We start from the raw sequence: 20,236 nt of genomic DNA, 5'->3' as shown, positions 1-20,236 counted from the left end.
AATATCAGAAAGGGCGACAGAACATGAAGACTCCTAACTCTGGGAAACGAACTAGGGGTGGTGGAAGGGGAGGAGGGCAGGGGGTGGGGGTGACTGGGTGGCGGGCACTGAGAGGGGCACTTGATGGGATGAGCACTGGGTGTTATTCTGTATGTTGGCAAATTGAATGCCAATAAAAAATTTATTATTAAAAAAAAAAAGCCTGTATTGTCATTGGCTTGAATGAAGGGAAGAGGCTGAGTTAGAATTATGAAGAACAAAGTAGGGGGAAAAACAGCAGTTGAGAGAATGACAGATTTCACCATCTGTAGCCTTCGAAATGATCGTGTCCTTTCCTAAGAGAGAGCCCCACCTCTGTAAAATGTTTCCTACCGCTCTTCACTAATTGTCGGAATCCAGCAAGCACATTCCCACGCCCCAGCACCCCTCTGCAGTCATAAATTGTAGCATCTCTGATCTATTCTATTGTGTGACTAGAACATTGTGTATTTAACCATTCTGCTGCTGTTTGACAACATTCAGGGGGATTCTGACTTTTGTTTTTTTTGGAGGGGGGTATGTGTGTGATTCTATTGCTGTGCAGCTATCTGATCCTCGAGCTGTATCATCCTAGCACTGAAATGACTAGAAACAGCATTTATCATTTCTGGTGCGGTGCAGGGTGGCTAGTTGGGTTCTACTGGTCGACCCTGGGCTCGCTCAAGCAGTGGTTTCCGCTGGAGCGTCAGCTGAGTTTGAAGGTCCCCTTGGCTACATTCATGTGTTTGGGATTTGGTTCCAGCTGGGCGCCGGCTGCTTCTCTTCTCCTGGTTGCCTCTCAAGCTGGGAGCCAGACCTCGGGGCTGCCCTATGGGGGAGCTCCTGAGGGACAAGCTACCCGATGGGCCTAGCCCTGGGACTGCCTGTGTGTGGGAGTCGGGTGGGGAGGGGTTGGAGAAGAGGCCAGGGTCCCTGGGTCCCCTCCGCTGCCAGGCCCCCAGGCTGAGCCCCACTCTGACCCAGCCCCTTCTTGCTAGGACGTGGAGGATGCCTTCCACACGCTGGTGTGAGAGATCCAGAAGCACAGGGTGGGAAAGGAGAGCCCACCTGATGAGGGTGGCCCAGGTTGCATGAGCTGCAAGTGCCTGCTGTCCTGACGTCCCGTCCTGGCTGGCTGTGCCCCAGGAGTACAGGCATGGGGCGAGGAAGGAGGGAAGCGCCACTGGAGTCCGGCCAGCCCAGGTTCCCTGGACAGAGAGACCACAGACCTCCCAGGACGCTTTGCATAGACTGTCGTGAACTTTCCCCACTGGCCTCCTGGCTGTCACTGTCTCCCAGCCCCGTCCTGGCCTGCAGGGCACAGGCTGAGTCGCAGTAAATTCTTTGATGGTCCTGCCCCTGGCGTCTGGCTGACACTGGAAGGCACGTGGGAACATCAGCTTTGTCTCCCTGGCCTCCCCTCTGCAGGGACAGGTCAGGGGGCCTGGGCGGTGCCACCCTCCTCCTTTCTGGGGGTCTTTCCAGCGCTGCTTGTACAGGGCTCTGGAGCCACAGAGACAGGCTGGCTTTGCATTTTAACACTTTATTGAACTTTCAAAGGCAAACAGGGACTCAGAACCAAGGGTGCGTGCCTTCCCCTGGGGAGGGAGACCTTGTCCTTTAGGGGAATGCCGAAATCACACGGGGGTGTGGGTCTAGAGTTCCCCACCTTGGAGCCGGTGTGACTCCGGGTGGGGGCACATTTCCTGAGTTTGGGCCAGAAGGGGCAGTTCTGAGGACAGCAGACCTGACCTGGACCTGCAGCTTTTGGGTTCCTGGGGCGGGTCCCAGCAAGTCTGCTGGACCCTGGCCTCTGGCATATTGGTGCCAGGTGACTGCTCGAGACCCAGCATGTGGAGGAGCCGCCTCCTAGTGTGGGTGAGGGTGGGGCCCACCTGCCTGCCCCTGCTTATCCCTTAGCCGGGGTGTCCTGTTATTCCCAGTTGTCCTAGGTCGGCAACCAGGATCTGTGGGGAACGCCCAGGTCCCAGGTGGCCACAGACTGCTCTGAGGGGGCTTGCCCAGCCTTGGAGCAGAATCCAGGATTGGCCAGGACCACCAGGGGGCTAGATCCCATCTGTCTTCATTCTGGCCCTGGGTGGGGCTTGTGTCATCTGTGCTGCCAGGCCAGCCCAAGCCCCTCTGGGTCAGGGACTTGTGTCCTGTTGGGTGCTGCCACCCTCCAGGAAGGATGGTGCCACGAAGTAGGGCATGGTGCTGGCTGGCCAGAGCCTCAGAGGCCCCACACTCACTATCACACTCTGCTCCAGAAGCTGGTGAGCATTGAGCTTTCCTGTGGATACAGAGATCAGAGGGTCCCAGGCATGTGCAGGGCTTGGGGCAGCTGGCTCAGCGTTGCCCTGGCTCTGTCTTGGCTGTGACAGTCACTGCCCAGCGAGGGGCATGAGCTGCAGTGGCCACAGGGTAGGAAGGATGTCCTGGTCCCTATAGCATCATCTTTAGTGGACTGGGTGAACCCCATGTTGGAAGCCCCTGGGGGGTTCCAGGGCCTGGTCTGTCGTGTGGCTTCTGGGGTGGCCCAGGCAGGTGCTGAAAGGAAGGGGACCCAGTGTTCTGGCTTCAAGCCCATGTCCAGGGGCCACCTGCCTTCACCCTCCTGGTTCACTGGGAGCACGGGGAGGGAATGTCATCGCTGTGGGGGCAGCCAAGCCAGTGAGTAGTCTGGGCTGGGGGCAGCCGGGCCAGAACTAGAGCCCCTGATGTTCCCAGACACAGGTGTGCAGCCATGGACTCTGGGGAGCTTCCCTCCTGCAGCAGCTCCTCGGCCTTGAGGACGGCCTGGCCAGGAAGGGGTCCAGGCTGCTCAGGTTGCGTGGCTGGCCGCAGGGCCAGTTTATCTACGTTTGGCAACTACTCAATGCTAGGAGAAGGGTGGAGAGGCCTGGGTTCTGGGGACACTTGCTCCAGGCCCAGGGGCATCATGGGGAACTCTTCAGGTCCTGCTGGAAAGAGGCAGACTGGGTTAGCATCTCAAGCAGGCTGTGTGTCCCAGCTGGGGGCGGGGGGGGGGGGGGGCTCCAGGTGTCCTCAGGTCTCCCTGAGTGGCTACCTGGCCTGACCCTGATCATAGCCCTTCATGCTGCTGGTGCCCAGCCCCTGCAGTGAGTGCCCGCATGCCCAGCCCTGGCCTGGTTTCCCTGAGGTTGGAGCAGAAGAGGAGAGGCCTAGAGATGAGGAGGAAGGCGCCAGGGACTCTGTCCACTGTGGGTGCCCCAGAAGGCTGAATTGGGAGGGGACTGGGCCCTGAGCCCACTTGGTGGGGGCAGATCATACTTCATCCTTCGGAGCTGGGCCATGGAGGCCCGAAGGTGTCTGAGCACCACCTCATCCTCCAGGGCCCAGGGCTGGGCCAGCGAGTCCTGCAGAAACTCCCAAAGACCTTCCAAGGGCAGCTTCAGGAGGTGTTCTGGGCAGTAGGTGTGTGTCAGACCCAGAGGGGCCCACCCTGTGGCCCCAGGGTGCCTCCAGGGGCAGTGGAAGGGGCCCAGCTGTGGCCAGGAGCACTGTGAGCAGTGCCATGGCCAAGGCCTCATGCTGCTGCTCGTCTCAGGGGGCCCCATTCAACCCCCTTCGCCCCAGGCCTGGGTGCTGCTCAGAGTAGTGGGGTGACACCCCTGCCTTCCTCTCTCCCCGGGCACACCTGGGCTCCCAGGGGCTCACTTACTGCTGTGCACCTTGAGGATGGTGTAAGCCACGGCTGTGAGCATGCGCTCCCCGTCCAGGATGTAGGAGTCCCTGAGCTTCAGGGGGAGCGAGAAGGGGGCCTAGGGGACAGCGGGGTGGGAGGAGCGGCCTGAGCAGGGCCACTGGGGGTCTCAGCTCTGACTATGGACTGCCATCTGCCCACAGCCCCTGCTGCCCCGTCTGCATAAGATGAGGCCCTACAGCCCCTCCTGTGCGTGCACTCCGCCCAGGAGATCAGGGCTCCAGGCCACTCCAGGTTCCAACCCTGGCCAGCACCACCCGAAAACCTGGGAGGTAACAGACTCTGCCCCCACTTGGTGGCTACTCACCTGGAGAGGACTCCAGGCTGGCGGCAGAATAGGCCGAGGCCTTGTCCACACCCCAGGCTGACCTGGCCTTACTGGGGGAACTGAGGCAGAGACAGCATCCCCCAGAACCTTCTCAAGGAGCCCTCTGGGCTTCTCCAGGATGGGTCTGGGCTGCCAGCCGCAGCCCTAGGGCCCCGAGGTCGGGCCTGGCTTGTCTGGAGGGTGGGGCTGAGCTCGGCCCTTCCTGAGGTCAGGGAGCAGGTCAGGGAGCAGGTGTCCTTGGGTGGCTTCACTCAATTGATGAAACACTGAAGGAACCACTTGGGCGTGTAAATGCTGGTGCACATCTGTTCCTCATCCTGGCGGAAGGGCAGAAAGTGCTCAGGACCACCCAGCAGCCCTGTGGAGCCAGATGGACACGGTCCCCATGGCCCTGCTCAGCCCCGAGGGCACCCCCGGGCCCTCCAGGAGGAGGAACATGACACCAAACTCCGGCCAGCTCAGAAGGGCTCTGCCGGCCTCTACCCCCGCCCCAGGCCTCGGGGACAGTGCCTCTGGGGAGCTTCTAGTCACCGAGTGCTTCTTCAGCTTTGGGAGAGCTTTGTTGAGAAGGTTCTCGTGAGGGGCTAGTTTGGGAAACCCTGGAATGAAGAAGCCTGAGAAGGCCCCAGGCCCCCAACAATCAGGGCCTTTTCCCGCACGCAGTCAGGGGAGTGAGTTGTGGCAGGTGCCTCCTCCTGTGGCAGGTCCCATGCCCTGACCCCGGTGTGTGCCTGCAGCCCTCCTGAGCCCTGACTGGACTCTCTCTTCCCAGGGAGCGGGACCCCCTTCCAGGCCGGGGGTGGGCAGGGCCAGAGGACCCTCATCCTCACAGAGACCCCGCTGGGTGTGCGCCCTGGGCTGAGGACCAGGCCCGTCAGACCCAGCACCCTCTTTCCTGCAGTGGCCACAGTGGGGGCAGGTGGGTCGCCAGCAACGAAGGCAGGGGGTGCCGGCCACAGGGAGGGTGATGGGGTGTGCATGGCCTTCTCTGGGTCTTGGGAGTCAGTCCGGGGGCACACGGGAGGCTGGAGATGTTGCACCTGGGCTTCGTCTGGCTGTGGGCTGTGGGTGGCCTGGGGGGCAAGCAGGCAGCCCGACAGGAGGCTGAAGGAGCCGTGCGGGTACTAGACTGGCCTGCAAATCGTGGGGCCGGTGGCTGTGGCTCCAGGCCCCTGAAGGCCACCTGGAGAGGCAGGTGGGAAGGATGGGTGGGGGTCCCCGCCTGTCCCACTGCTGGGCAGCCCTGCAGGGAGGCTCTCCTGAGCTCCAATCCCATCCGGCGGCCAGTCCAGCCCCTACGGTGCATGGTGTGCCTCTCGTTGGTCATCAGCTGGGCCAGCGCCCAGAAGGCGTCCTCCTCAGTCAGAAACATCAGTAGGACGGCCACGATCTGGCTCGTGTCCTGGCAGTAGCCCACCTCCCGCAAGAGCCAGACCCTCGTGGATGGTGTCCGCCCCCAAGGCCACCTCGGAGCCCTCCCTGTCTCAGGCGTCAGGTTCCGACAGCTTCCCTACAACCCAGGCTCCCAGAGGGCGAGGAGAGCTCAGGCGCCAGCACCACGCAGCCCTGCTACCAAGCTCTGCGGGTACCATGCCAGGGCCCCCTTCCTCAGACCAGGAGGAGGGGCCTCCGTGAGGTGTGCCAGGCTGAAGGGGACCAGCCGGGTCTGGAGACCCCGCCATGAGCGCAGTCCAGGGGCCTGACTCTGGCACCTGGAGGGCCAAGATACCGCCACGGAGCTGTGGAGTGTCTGAGCTGGTGCTCCTCAGGGAGAACCTTCTGGAATGTGCAATAGAAGGGGAGCAGCCTTCTGGTCCACCACGGCCTTATGCAGTTCAGGGGAACGGGAGACTTCCTGCCACCCAGGTTCTGATTAGTAATACCGTCTCTTCAGAATCCAGACCCGAGTTTTAGGACAGCAGGGGTGCACGCTAGAGCCCCGGGCAGCCCCGGCACTCAGGCAGTCAGGCGGCCTCCCTCCCTCTCGGGGAGGTCTGCACCCCAGCCCCCTGCCCGGGTCCTAGGAGAGAGAGCATCTTGGGACAGTGGAAGCTGGGGTCCTAACTCTGTGTCCTGTTTGTGTCCTGTTTGGTCACAAACACTCAAGGCAAGGACACCCGTGGGGAGCAGGGCTGGGGCAGGGACACTCACGGTGCCGTACACGGAATAGGCCGACAGCACGTGGAACGGGGCCTGCTGCCTAGGAGGGGACAGCGGGGTGGTTTGCTCAGTGTGGCCACAGGCCCAGCGGGTCCGGCGAGGTGCTGACACCAGCCCCAGCCACGCAGGCCCTGCGGTCTTCAGGGCACCTCAGGGGGACCTTCCTCTGGGGTCAGGTCTGTACACGGTGACAGGCAGTATCTCCCACATACATCGTGCTGGGAGGTTATTTGCATTCTGGGGTTTCCCGTTTGCCTCCATGAGAGCTTCTGCTGTGGGATGTGCAGCTCCTGGGCTCCCCCTTCCAGCCCTGGGCCAGCCCCCCCACCCTGAACCCCCCCCGGGAGCCAGGTGCTCCCCTGCACCTGCTCCCGGCAGCCCCTGATGCCTCTTCTCTCCCTGCTGTGGCTTGTTCCCAGTGTCCCTTGGGTGCCACCGGCCACCATCTGGCCGCCTGCCCTGAGCCAGCGCAGCAGGTGCATCCAGGGCGCTGAGCGCGTCCGCAGCGCCTTCCTAGGTGGCCCTGAACTGGACTCTGTTTTAGGGATTCTCGTGCCCGCTCATCCCAGAGCATTTCGGGTGCTTCCAGGTTTGAGGCATCGTGAAGAGAGCAGGGAATGCTCGTGCGGGTTTGAGACGGATAAAAGGTTTGACCCAGTTGGGTCACTATCTACGAGCACGTTGGGGCATATGGTGAGGCCCGCTCAGCCCTGCCAGAAGCCGCCCGCCTGCCCTCCCGCCCGGCTGCAGGAGTCTGCACCCCCAGCTCCCGCTGCCCCCCATGCCTGGGGTCCAGGTCTGCGTGACCCAGCTGCACTCTGAGGGCCAAGGGCGACACAAGGGTCACCGGGTTCAGGGGCACAAGACACCTCTCCTCTATGCAGGAGCATTGACGTCTCGTGGTGAAATGGTCTGAGGGGCCCCCCGGGAAGCCCCAGTGCACCCCCGCCTAGTGGCTCCGGCAGCCCTGTCCCCGGTGCCCTCCAGGTCAGCCTCTGTGGGTGACACACACCGCCAGGCACCGCACGCTGCGCAGACAGAGCTCCATCCTCTGCCTCCATCCACCTGCACCCCACCCTGTCCTGGGGCTCACACTGCACTCCCCTCCCTCCCGCTCAGCCCCTGGGGACTCTACAGGACACCTGGGCTTCTGATGGGAACAGACCCTCCAGAGAACCCTAAGGTGCCCGCCGAGGTGTGAACATACCTCCACACTACGAGCTACACCACATCCTTGCAGGGGGGTGATTGTGTGTGGGACGTGGTGTGGGGGGGATGGCGTCGGGGGGAAGGTGTGGGGGGCATGGTGTAGGGGGGATGGTGTGGGGGTCATGGCATGGGGGTGATGGTGTGGGGGGCATGGTGTGGGTGGGATGGTGTGGGGGCAATGGTGTGGGGAGTGATGATGTGGGGGGGTGATGATGTGGGTAGGATGGTGTGTGGGCGATGGTATGGGGGTGATGATGTGGGGGGTGATGATGTGGGGGTGATGGTGTGGGGGGCGATGGTGTGACAGGTTGCTCTCAGGGGGATGGTGTAGGGGCGTGATGGTGTGGAGGCAATGGTGTGGGTGGGATGATGTGGGGGGATGGGTAGGGGGCAATGGCGGGGGGGCTGATGGTGTAGAGGGGATGGTGTGGGGGGCATGTAGACACAGGGCATCCCCGTTTTCTGAGACACATCTGGAGACATCTACAGATAAAGTCGATCCCAGGTCCTGGGTTTGCTGTGACACATTTGGTGCCGGGGACCCGTGTGGTCACTACAGGACCCTGGCTGGACTGCGGACAGCATCTGGGGTTCATCATACTATGTATGTTTACAAACAGTGCAATTTGTCTAAAATAAAATGCAAAAAATTCAGAAATGCAAAAAACACTGAGGTTGGGTGTCACTTTGACCTGTGCAACCCCCATTCGATCCATGCGTGTCCTGGTCCAGCTGTGGCTGTGCTGCCTGGCCCCCAGGTCCCCTTACTGCCCCCCACAGTCCCCACCCTCTGCCCACTGCTTGTCATGGAGGAGCTCCCCACCACCTTGGGGTTCAGCTCAAACAGTGACAATGGGAGGCCCTGTCCTGTGCCCTCTCCATCACTGAGACCCCAGGGTGGGGGGCACTCTACCATAAGACAGCATTTTGTTTGCTGCCCTCATTCCCCCTCTCTCCAGAGACCCCGTGTTCCCCACCCAGGAGCCCCCTGGGTCTCTCTGGCCAGGAATGTCCCTGGGGCCCCTGGAACGCTGCTTGCCCAGCAGTCTCACCTGACCCTATAAGTGGTCCCAGAACATGATGTGGTTGCGGAAGGTTCTGTTCATGTCCAAGTCTATCTGCTTGATGTCCTGGGAGGAGACCTGAGTGGCCTCCTTCATTTCCTGTGGGAAGTACCAGGGAAGAGGAGCCAGCATTGGGAACACAGACCCTTAACTGTCACCAACTGCCGTTCTAAGCAGGGAGCACTGCTGGCCCCCATGTGAGTGTGTCCTGCAAAACCCCCTTCCCTCCCCTGTGAAGCCAGCGACGGGCACAAGAGCCCTCCGTGCCCGTGGGGCCCCAGTCAGGGCTTGTGGTCAGCGGCCCTGGGCAGGGAGGGGACTCCCAGGGGTCAGCCACAGGCAGGGAGGGGACACCAAGGGTCAGTCCTGGATGGGAAAGAGACACTCAGGTCAGCTTGGGGCAGGGAGGGGACATGAGGGTCAGCCTGAGGCTCCTCCCATCCCCCAGCACAGGGGCTTGTCCAGGACTGAGCACCAGGCTGGGCCCTGACTTGCCCTGGAACCTGCTCCCAGGGTGCCAGCCCATCTCAGGGCACCTGGAGAGACTGGGAGGGTGGGAGGGCCTCTGCCCCTGGTGCCGTCCTGAGTCCTAGACACTCCCGCCAACACGGGCCGGCTGTCCTCCCCTTCCCGTCCCCACCCGAGAGCTCGTTCTGCTTCATGTAGCAGGAACCTGACACCAGCCAACCTGCTCAGCCCCACTCTGGGCTCCAGGGTCAGGAGGGCTGCTGGGGCTCCAGGCCTGTCCAGGGTAGCACCCATCACCCTGAAGCTCACCCTGCCCAGGAGGGGCTCAGAGCCCTGCAGCGCTGTCCCTCTCTGGACCCTGGCCTACCTGCTCCAGGGACAGTGGGGGCAGCAGAGAGGTGGGCAGGGCCCTCAGGTTGGAGAGGCTTCAGGAGATGCTGGGGCCACCCTGGGTCCCCAGGCAGGTGACCTCACACCCTCCCCACGGGTTCCCCTCAGCTCCTGCCCAGGCCTCCACTAAGGACCGTGCTCTGCCGGGAGTGCAAGGGCCCTACCTGGTATTTCCCCGGGTTCCTGGCTTTAACCTTCTCGATGTCCAGCAAATGCAACCACACCTGTCCCCGCACCTGGGGAAGGACCCCCTTATAGGCCCGGTGACGCAGCTGCAGGAAGGAAGGCAGTGCTGGTGAGAGAGCCCCAGAGCGGCACCAGGGAGCTCAGGGAGCCAGAGGCATCTAGAAGATTCTGGCTTTGGCTGCATGATGTCTCCAGAGAAGCTGGGCCTCCCTAGAGCTGGGTCCCGTCCCCCACAAGGAGCAGGGGACTGTGTCCCTGACCTGACCCACCCCCTGCTGCCATCCTTGGGTCTGGGGAGGCTTTGGCTCTGGCAGCAGACTCTCCCCAGGCAGGAGACTGTGGGCGCCGCCCCACCCCCGTTGGGACAGAGTGCCCTTGGGGAGCACCCGGCGCCCCACCTTCTCGCTCTGATGGCATTGGCCCCATTTCCTGAGCACCATCACCCACTTATCTGCTTGCCGGGTCTCCGGGTGTTGTTTCTGGAAAAGGGCAAGTGGGGGCAGCAGATGAGCCCCCAGCCGCGGTAGTCGGTGCTGGATGCCGTGTCCAGTCGCCCTGCGGGGACTCCGAGGAGCCAGAAAGGCACAGGCCGCTCACGCCGGGCGGCTCCGGGTGGTGCTGGGACTGGGGTTTGCTGAGATGCCCCTGGGGACGTCCTGGGGCCTGGTCTGCACACAGCTGGGCCCATGACCACGGACCCCGTCCTGCCCGGTGCCCAGGACGGGCTCCCACCTTTGCCTCGTGGGGGCTGGGGCTGGGCAGCTCCTCTCCCTGGAAGGCCAGAGAAGCAGAGTCCCCCGGCCCCACAGCCCCCATGTCCCTGCCCAGGGGACTCGGGAGGGGAGGACACCCCTGGGAGGGCAGGGGCTGCCAGCTGCTGTGGTTGGGGGTTGGGTGGGAGCAGTGTTCTGGGGGGGCCTGAGAAGGGTTGTTGCTGGTGGTGGGCTGGGCCCCTCAGCACCCCCAGGAGGTGACCTGCCACTACCCCTGTGACCATCCGGCTGAGGTCCCCCCGCCTTCCCAGGGCTTGACTGCCCAGCATCCAGCCTGCCCCTCCCTGCACCCTGGCCGTCCCCTGGGCTGTCCCCTGACTCCACCCCTCTTGCTGTCACCTCTACCACTCTGGCCCATTTTCACCTCTTGTCTTGTCAGAGTCCCTGAGCACGACCCACGCCTGCCCCATCCAAGCAGCTCCTTGCCACTGGGCAGTGAGCAGGGACTGACGGGGCCAGGAGCTGCCCTGCTGGCCCCACACGCAGCCTCGGGCCTCGGCGAGGTTCTTCTGGGGCCATCGACCCCGCATCCTCCTTCCCTCTGACCAAGGCCACTGGGCTGTCCCCCTTCCCTCGTTCCCGTCCCAGGGCAGCGTCCTCTTCGTCTTCCCTCCTGCCTGCGCACCCTCCCTCCCTGATCTTGCCTTGTCCCTGGCATCTACCTGCAGCCCCGAAGAAGCCATCAGGACTGTGGAGGCCCTGGCCTGGGGGTGTCAGTGAGGAGCACCCCTCCGGCCTCGCCCCAGACCAGACTGTCCTTCTACGGAAAGGAAGCCACTGTCCCAGTGCCCTTCGCCCTCTGGATCCCCTGCTGGACGGACTGGACCCACCCTCTGAATGCAGGAGGCAGACACCCGGCCCTCCCTGAAGCAGGCGTGGAGGCCACTCCTCTGAGTGCCCACGGGCCTGCCCCAGGGCCCAGCGCCATTCCTGCCCACTTCCCGGGTTTGCCTTCTGGGTCCCTCAGTTCCAGCCCAGCAAAGACGTGGCCCTCAGAGGGTTCCAGGGGACAAGATCCTGACCTGGGGGGATGGGTCAGCCTCCAGAGAGGCATTCTTGCAAATGCAAACCACCCCTGAGATGGACGAAGGGGTGTCCAGGGGACTCACTGCAGAAAGCCGTGGCCTTCCACAGTGACAGGTCAGCATCGTCCCAACAGTCCCGTGGAAACCTGCTTGGCGTGCCTGAAACAGACGGGGCCCCGTGGTGGGGACCGGTCAGATTTAGGGACATGGGGAAAAGAGGGAACAGAATGGCTCCTCTCTCCCCTGAATCCTGAGGGAGCCCAGGACCCTCTGAGATTGGCCCGGCACGAGAGGAAGGGCCTGTCTGCCCAATGGGAGCAGCCTGACAGCCTCACCTGCTTCTACCAGCAACGATCCCCACCTGGGCCTGACCTGACCTGGTGAATGTGGTCCCCACCTGGGCCTTGCTGCTCCTCTGCCCATGATCCCCACCTGGGCTCATCTGCTACCGATGACTATGATCCAGGCTGGACCCTCACTTGCTACTGATGCCCAGGACCGTCCCCAGGGTCTCACGTGTTCCTGATGACTATGGTCCTTGTCTGGACTGTCTGGCTCATCCTTGGCTCTGATCCCCACCTGCGTCTCACTTGACTCTGATGCCTCCAGTATTTTCCTGAGGCTCTGCGCCTCCTGTTTTCATTTCTGCCTGGGCCTTACCTGCTCAGCTTAGATTCGGATCCCTGATTAGGTCTCACCTATACTTGCTGGCTAAAACACCCATCTGGACATCGGGTGCTTCTGAGGACTATGATCCCCACCTGGGCTTTACCTGCTCCTACTGGCAGCAATACCCGCTTGGGTCTCATCTGCTGGACTCTGGCTATGATCCCCACCTGGCACGTAACTGCTGTTGCTGCTTATGATAACATTTGGGCCATACTGGCTCCTACATACCTGGCTATGATCACTGCCTGGGCCTCACCTGGACCTGGTGACTATGATCCCCATCCCTGGGCTCATCTACTGCCGATGACTATGATCCAGGATGGACCCTCACTTGCTACTGATGTCCAGGACCGTCCCCAGGGTCTCACTTGTTCTTGATGATATGGTCCTTGTCTGGGCTGACCTGGCTCATCCTTGACTCTGATCCCCAACTGGGTCTCACCTATTCTTGCAGGTATGGTCCCCACCTCTAGTGGGTGTTCTAGCATCTGTGGTACCTCTCTGGGCCTCACCTGATGGTATTTGGCTATTATATCAGCCCTTTCCAAGGCCAGCAGGGTCTCCAGTTCCTCTTGCATGGTGCTGCAAACCAAACACATCCAACTATGATACTGCATGCAAACCTTCAGAGAACACGTGGGTCTGTCTGCTTCCTGTTGGCAGATCCCCATCTGTCTGCCCAGAGCATGGAGACAATTCTACAGCTCCGAGGGGGACATGCTGGGCTGGTGGATACACACGGGCACTCCATTCTGTGTAGCTCGCCCACCTACAGATCACCCTCCCAGCTACTGTCCCAGGACATGCCACATGGCAGTTTTTAAAAATAGACAAAACTACCCTAACATTCATAAGCCCCCACAAATGACCCTGGACAGCAAAAACAATATTGACGAAGAACAGATCTGGACACAGCACTTTCCATTTCAAAGTATGTTACAGAGTCACAGAATTAAAACAGTCTGGTTCTAGGGCACCTGGCTGGCTCAGTTGGTTAAGTGTCTCTGACTCTTGATCTCAACTCAGGTTTTTTTGTCTTGTTCCCAATCTTAAAAGAAAAGCATGCAACTTTGCACCATGGAGTATGATGTTTGCTGTGGGCTTGACATATATTTCTTTATGGCCTTTATTATGTTGAAGTATGTTTTCACTGAGCCCATTTTGTTGGGACTTTTTATCATTAGTTGATATTCAATGATGTTAAATGTCTTCTCCATCTTTAGAGGTGATTCTTTGATTTTCCCCCTTCATTTTTTTAAAAGATTTTTATCAGTAAGAGAGAGAGAGACAGAGAGAGAGAGAGAGAGGCAGAGACATAGGCAGAGGGAGAAGCAGGCTCCATGCAGGGAGCCCGATGCGGGACTCGATCCTGGGACTCCAGGATCATGCCCTGGGCTAAAGGCAGGCGCCAAACTGCTGAGCCACCCAGGGATCCCCTTCCCCCTTCATTTTATTAAAGTGCTGTATCAAATTGATTGATGTGCAGGTATTGAACCAACTTTGCCTTCTCAAAATAAATCCCACCTGATGAACTGGAATGATTCTTTTAATGAATTGTTGCATAGGGTTTGCTAATACTTTGTTGGGAATTTTTAGATTTATGTTCATCAGAGATATTAGTCTGTAGTTTTGGTCTCGGGACAATGGTCATTATAGCACATAGCTCCATATTTGGAGGCATTGACCCCCCTTTTAATTTTTTGGATTAGTTCGAGGATAAGTATTCACTTTTCTATAAATGTGTGGTAGACTTCATCTGTAAAGACATCTGGTCCATGAATTTTGTTCGTGGGGAGATTTTTTTTTTTTTAAAGATTCTCTTTTATTCATTTATGATAGGCACACAGTGAGAGAGAGAGAGAGAGAGAGAGAGGCAGAGACAGAAGCAGGCTCCATGCACCGGGAGCCCGACGTGGGATTCGATCCCGGGTCTCCAGGATCGCACCCTGGGCCAAAGGCAGGCGCTAAACCACTGCGCCACCCAAGGATTCCCTTCGTGGGGAGATTTTGATAAGAGATTCAACTTCATTACTAGTAATTGGTGTATTCCCATGTCTTATTTTTTCCTAATTCAGTCATAGAAGATTGTATGCTACTAGGAATTTATCCTTTTCTTCTACATTGTGAAGTTTGGGGCATATGATATTGCATAGTAGTCTCTTATAATCCTTTGTATTTATGTAGTGTCACTTATAACTTATATTTCATTTCTGCTTTTTTATTTGACTACTCTCCTTTTTCTTGTGAGTTTAGCTAAGGGTGTGTCCATTATCTTTTCAATAATCCAGTTCTTAGTGTCTTTGATCTATTAAACATTTTGCGTCTATTTTATTTATTTTCATTCTTGTCTTTGTTTTTTTTTATTTATTTATTTATTTTTATTTTTTTAAGATTTTACTTATTTATTCATGAGAGACACAGAGAGAGAGGCAGAGACACAGGCAGAGGGAGAAGCAGGCTCCATGCAGGGAGCCCGACGTGGGACTTGATCCCAGGTCTCCAGGATCACGCCCTGGGCTGTAGGCGGCGCTAAACCGCTGCACCACCAGGGCTGCCCTCCTTCTCGTCTTTGCCTCTTTTTTTTTCTTTTCCTAATTTTGGGCTTGTTCTTTTTCTATTTCCTTTATTTGTAAATTAGGATATTTTTTTTGAGGATTGTCTTATTTCTGAAGGCCTGTATTGCTATGGTAATCCCTTTTAGAATCACTTTTGCTGCCTTCCAAAGATTTTGAACCGTTGTGTTTCCATTTTTATTTACCTCCGGGTATTTTTTTATTTTTTTGCTTTGACTTCCTCATCAGCCCATTTGTTGTTAAGTAGCATGTTGTTTAGCTTCCACACATTTGTGGGGGTTTTTTCAGTATCATTTTTGTAATTCATTTCTACTTTCACACCATTGTGATTAGAAAGGATGTTTGAAATTATCTAGCATATCACTAAGGAATGTCATCATCACAAAGGAAAAAAGAGCAAGAAAACAGGAATGGAGAACTACAAAAATAGCCAGGGAACAATTAACAAAATGGCAATAAGCACATACCTATCAATGATTACCTTAAATGTCTATAGACAGATGCTCCAATCAAAAGACATGGGGTGACTAAATGCATTAAAAAAAACAAAACAAAACAAAACACCCAGAGCCATCTCTATGCTGCCTACAAGAGACTGGCTTCACACCTGAAGACACACGTGCAGAGTGCAAGTGACAGGACGGGAAAAGATATTCCATGCAAATGGGAGTGTGACATAAGCTGGCCTTTATTGCACACATTGCACACAAAGTAGATTATTTATTTATTTATTTATTTATTTATTTATTTATTTATTTATTTATTATTGGTGTTCAATTTGCCAACATACAGAATAACACCCAGTGCTCATCCTGTCAAGTGCCCCCCTCAGTGCCCATCACCCAGTCACCCCCACACCCCACCCACCTCCCTTTCTACCACCCCTTGTTCGTTTCCCAGAGTTACGAGTCTCTCATGTTCTGTCTCCCTTTCTGATATTTCCCACTCATTTTTTCTCCTTTCCCCTCTATTCCTTTTCACTATTTTTTATATTCCCCAAATGAATGAGACCATATAATGTTTGTCCTTCTCTGATTGACTTACTTCACTCAGCATAATACCCTCCAGTTCCATCCACGTCGAAGCAAATGGTGGGTATTTGTCGTTTCTAATGGCTGAGGAATATTCCATTGTATACATAGACCACAGCTTCTTTATCCATTCATCTTTCGATGGACGCCGAGGCTCCTTCCACAGTTTGGCTATTGTGGACATTGGCTGCTAGAAACATCGGGGTGCTGAAAAAAAAACAAATAAACAAAAAACCCACAAAACATTGGGGTGCTGGTGTCCCGGCATTTCACTGCATCTCTATCTTTGGGGTAAACTTTAAAACGAAGACTGCAATGAGAGACAAATAAGGGCATTACATCAAGACCAAGGGATCCATTTAGCAAAATTCTACAGCCATTGTAAGCTTCTGTGAATCCACAGGAGTGGCACCTAAACATATGAAGCAAATAGTAAAAGACACAAAGGGAGAAATTGACAGAAATACAATAATAGTAGGAGACTTTTTAACACCCAGCTTACATCAATGGATCTGTCATCCAGACAGGAAGTCTATCATTTCCATGGGGAAACGATGCCTTCGAAGGACACATTAGAACAGATGGGCCTAACAGATCTCTACAGAATACTTCACTGCGAACCACCAAAATACACACTCTTTTCAAATACATAGGAAACTTTTTCCAAGAATGATAACCTGTTGTGGCACAAAACAATTCTCTATAAATTTAAGATTGAAATAAGGCTGATGTGTGGATTAGGGTTAGTTTATTGCTCAGAATCCTGCTCTCCATCCCATCCTTGCCATTGGCACAGTTTCCTGGGTTCCTGGCTGAGTAACCCTGCAACAGTCACGTGGTCCAAATCCTTTGTATTCTCAGACTTCGGATTCTGTCCCAGGTTGGGCCAGAGCCATGCCTGGGGCTGAGGTTGGGACTTGGGAGGTGGTAGGGGGCCTATTTGCCAGCAGTGTGGAGACCACTCTGGAGGGCAGAGTTGAGGGTGAGTGGTTCAGTGAGGGTCAGGCTTAGGGTTCTGGTGAAGGGGGGGTCCTAATTGTGTGGGTCACAGTATTTCATTCAGGAACATATTCTGTAGCTGCTATTTGGTGGTTGAAATGGCATAGATTCTTTCTGTGTTCCTGGCAGTTGTTCAGGTCTCCCAAATACTTGTTTCCTTCAACCTAGGTTTTGGGCCCTGGTAGAGCCAGAGCCATGACTAGGATTGGGGTTAGGGCCAGAGAAGGAGGGGGAGCATATCCACCTGCAGTGCAGAGATTTCCCCAGAGGGCTGAGATGAGGGCCAGGATTTTGGTGAGTGTCTGGCTTAGGGGGCAGTTTCAGGGTGAGGCTCATGATGTGTTTAGGTTTTCACTCTGAAACTTTGTGTCTATCTCCATCCTGGTTGTTACTAACATCACAGTTCTCTTCTGTGCTCCTCATACTTAGGGTTGGGGCCTGGGTGGGCCAGAGCCATGGTTACGGTTAGGATTAGGGCCTGAGATCAGGTAGGGGTTTGTTTCTTGTCATTTAGAGATCTTTGAGGTGGGTTGATTTGAGAGCATTGGTTAGGGCATTGGGTCAGGCTTAGGGTTCAGATTCTGGGGGTGGCCGATGATTAGGGTTAGTGTTGGGTTTTTGCTGGAAATGATCCTCTCTGGCTCCAACTTGATCCTTTCAAATGTCGTGGTTGCCTCTGTGCTCCTGGATGCATCATCGAGTGTTGGTCAGGTATGACATGTTCAATGTTCTTGAAACCTAGGTTTCGGGCCAGGGTAGGATTAGGGTTAGGGTTAGGGTCAAGGACCGGGAGATCTTTCGGATCTATCTGCTAGCAGTGTGGGGACCACCCTGGAGGGCTGTATGTATGTGGTTTTTAAAAATTTTTTTATTTATTTTTTATTTATTTTTAAAGATTTTATTTATTTATTGACACAGAGAGAGAGAGAGGCAGAGACGCAGACAGAGGGAGAAGCAGACTCCATGCAGAGAGCCCGATATGGGACTCGATCCTGAGTCTCTATGATCACACCCCAGCCTGCAGGCGGCACCAAACCGCTGCACCACTGGGGCTGCCCCTTTTTCTGAAATTTTGATTAATTCCTTCTTTATTTCCATTGCCATCACTTACATATATCTTTTTTTAGTAATATGTGCTGCTGAAGCAAGCACTCACATATATCATTCATTTTCTAAACTCTTCCAAAATTCTCTCAAGTTTTTCATTAAAATCTTCTTATCTCTGCAAACTTCATATCTCAAACTATAAAACCTTAAAACAAGTATTATCTCATAATTATCTTCCCCTAAATAATATTACTAGGGGATTGGTCAGTGTTGGGCTTAGATTAAAGGCTCATGAGGAGGCTAATGCTCTGTTTAAGGCTTGGTTTTCACTCAGAAGCTTTGTGTCTATCTCCATCTGGATCCTTGCTAATGACATTATTTCCTTCTGTCCTCATGGCTGAGTAGTCTGACATGCTCAGGTGTTCCGCATCCATTGTTCCCACAGAAGTTGTGATGGGGACCATGTAAGGTTACAGCCATGGCTAGGGTTAGGGTTAGGATTTGGGAGCTTTTAAGGGCCTAACTACTGGTAGGGTAGCAAGCAACCCGATATCCTGAGTTGAGGGTGAGGGTTAGGGAGAAATTCAGCCTTAGGATTTGGGTTCAGTGGGGAAGATGTTAGTGTGGGTTAGTGTCAGGTTTTTATTTAGAATCATCTCTTCCAGCTGCAATTCAGTCTTATAAAGCCACGCTTCCTTCAGTGTTGCTTGCTAGGTCATCTTGTGTTGGTCAAGTGTCCAGATCCACACTGATCTCACAACTAGGCCCTTGGCCTGGCTTTGGCTGCAGCTATAGCTATGGATACTTTGAAGGCTTAGATGCTGATAGGGGCGGAACCACAGGGTGTGCAGAGATCTATTCCAAGGACTGAGTTGAGGGAAAAAATTAAGATGAGGGTCAGACATAGGGTTAGGTATCAGAGAGAGGCTGAGGCTGTAGGCTATGGTTAGCTTTAATCTCAGAACCAGAGTACCTAGGTCTATTACTGATGGTGCAAACACCACACTTTCCTTCTATGTTCCATACTGAATAATCTGGCATCACTCAGTTGTGCCAAATTCCTTGTTTTTCAGACCTTGGGTTTGGGAATGGGTAATTCCAGATACATGGGTACAATTGGGGTTAGGGTCCAGAAGCTAGGAGGGTCCTATCTGCCGGGAGGTGGAGAATTGCCCTCAGGGCTAAGTTGAGGGCCAGGTTTAGTTGAGGCTTAGGGTCAGGGAAGGGGTTTGGTGGTGGGATGCTGAACATACAGTTGGGCTCAGGGGGCCTTTTGGATTTCTCCAGCTCTACTTACTGGCCACCCTTCCAAAGGTACCATTTTCTACTGGGTGGTTGGCTGAGCTTAGAGAGTCCTATCTGCTGACACTGTGGAGAACTCTTAGAGGGTGGATGTGAGGGTCAGGCTTACCTTGAGGCTCAGGTTCACAGCACTGTTCAAGGGTGTAATGAACGATTGGATAGGCTGAGTAAGCCCTTCAATATTCATGGGCTCCAGGGATCTGCCCTTACAAATGGTCACCATTACTTCCTGGGTGGATGGCCAAACATTCTGGTGCCATTCACATGTCCTGAAACATTTGGTTTAAGAACCAGGCTCTGGGGCTGGGTCAGGTGAGAACTCAAGGAACTTGGAGGGTCCTATCTGTCCACATGGTGGAGACCATGTAGGAGGTCTGAAGAGAGGCCAAGGCTCAGTGTGATCCTTGGGCTTGCTTATGTGGAAGGGAGTAACAAATGTGGGTTGGATCAGGAGGCCCTTTGGATATTTCAGGCTGAAAGCATCTGCTGGAATTCCAAATGGCACCATTTCCTTTTGGGTAGGTGGCCGAGAATTCTTGTGTTGCTCACCTGTTGTTAGTTCCTTGGGTTTCTGGGCCAGGCTTTGGGGCTGGTTTGGGTGAGGACCCAATATAAAGTTAGGGTTAGGGCCCAGGAGCTTGGAGGGTCCTATCTGCTGCCTCATCTCCAGAGGGCTGAGGTGAGGACAAGGCTAATTGTGAGGCTCAGGTGCATGGCTGCAGGACAGGGTGGCAGCAAACGGGGCTCTGGGATCAGGTAGCCCTTTGGATTGTTGAGGCTCTAGCTATCTGTTGGTCTTCCAAATGAGACCATTTCATCCTGGGTGGGTGGGCGAGCTTTCTGGTGTTGTTCATGTGTCGTCAGTCCCTCGGGTTTCAGGGCCAGGCTCTGGGGCTGGATTGGGTCAGAACCCAATCTAGGGTTGGGATTAGGGCCCAGGAGCTTGGAGGGTCCTAACTGGCACCTTAGGGGAGACCTCCTTGGTGGGTTGAGTTGAAGATGAAGCTTAGCGTGAGACTCAAGCTTTTGAGTGGTGTGGGGTACCTGAACATTGTCTGGGGGTCAGGGAGCCTTTTGGATTTCTCTGGCTCCTGGTATCAGCCCTTCATAAAAATGGCACCATTTCCTTCTGGGTGGGTGGCAGAGCTTTCTGGTGTCGCTCATGTGTCATCAATCCCTTGGGGTTCAGGGCCAGGCTCTGGGGCTGGGTCAGGTCATAGCCCAATCTAGAGTTTTGGTTAGCACCCAGGAACTTGGAGGGTTGTAT

The 20,236-nt window shown here is 55.6% G+C and overlaps 1 long non-coding RNA gene across 5 annotated transcripts; it reads right to left on the bottom strand.

The window, feature by feature from the left end:
* Positions 1 to 1,545: 1,545 nt before the first annotated feature.
* Positions 1,546 to 8,971, bottom strand: LOC144296096 (uncharacterized). 5 transcript variants are annotated; one of them, XR_013363222.1, is made up of 4 exons: positions 8,495 to 8,956; positions 4,053 to 4,390; positions 3,704 to 3,803; positions 1,546 to 2,981 (listed from the first exon to the last, which is right to left on the bottom strand). It is a non-coding gene; the product is annotated as an uncharacterized LOC144296096 (long non-coding RNA). The 5 variants fall into 5 exon arrangements; XR_013363225.1 differs by having other exon boundaries at positions 1,546 to 2,978; XR_013363224.1 differs by having other exon boundaries at positions 1,546 to 2,978; positions 3,704 to 4,390; positions 8,495 to 8,971.
* Between the last annotated feature and the right edge of the window lie 11,265 nt (positions 8,972 to 20,236).

The sequence above is a fragment of the Canis aureus genome, chromosome 24 (genome assembly GCF_053574225.1).
Source record: "Canis aureus isolate CA01 chromosome 24, VMU_Caureus_v.1.0, whole genome shotgun sequence".
Lineage (NCBI taxonomy): Eukaryota > Metazoa > Chordata > Mammalia > Carnivora > Canidae > Canis > Canis aureus.
Note: the sequence above shows the minus strand (reverse complement) of the source record. Positions and strands in the feature narration are given on the sequence as shown.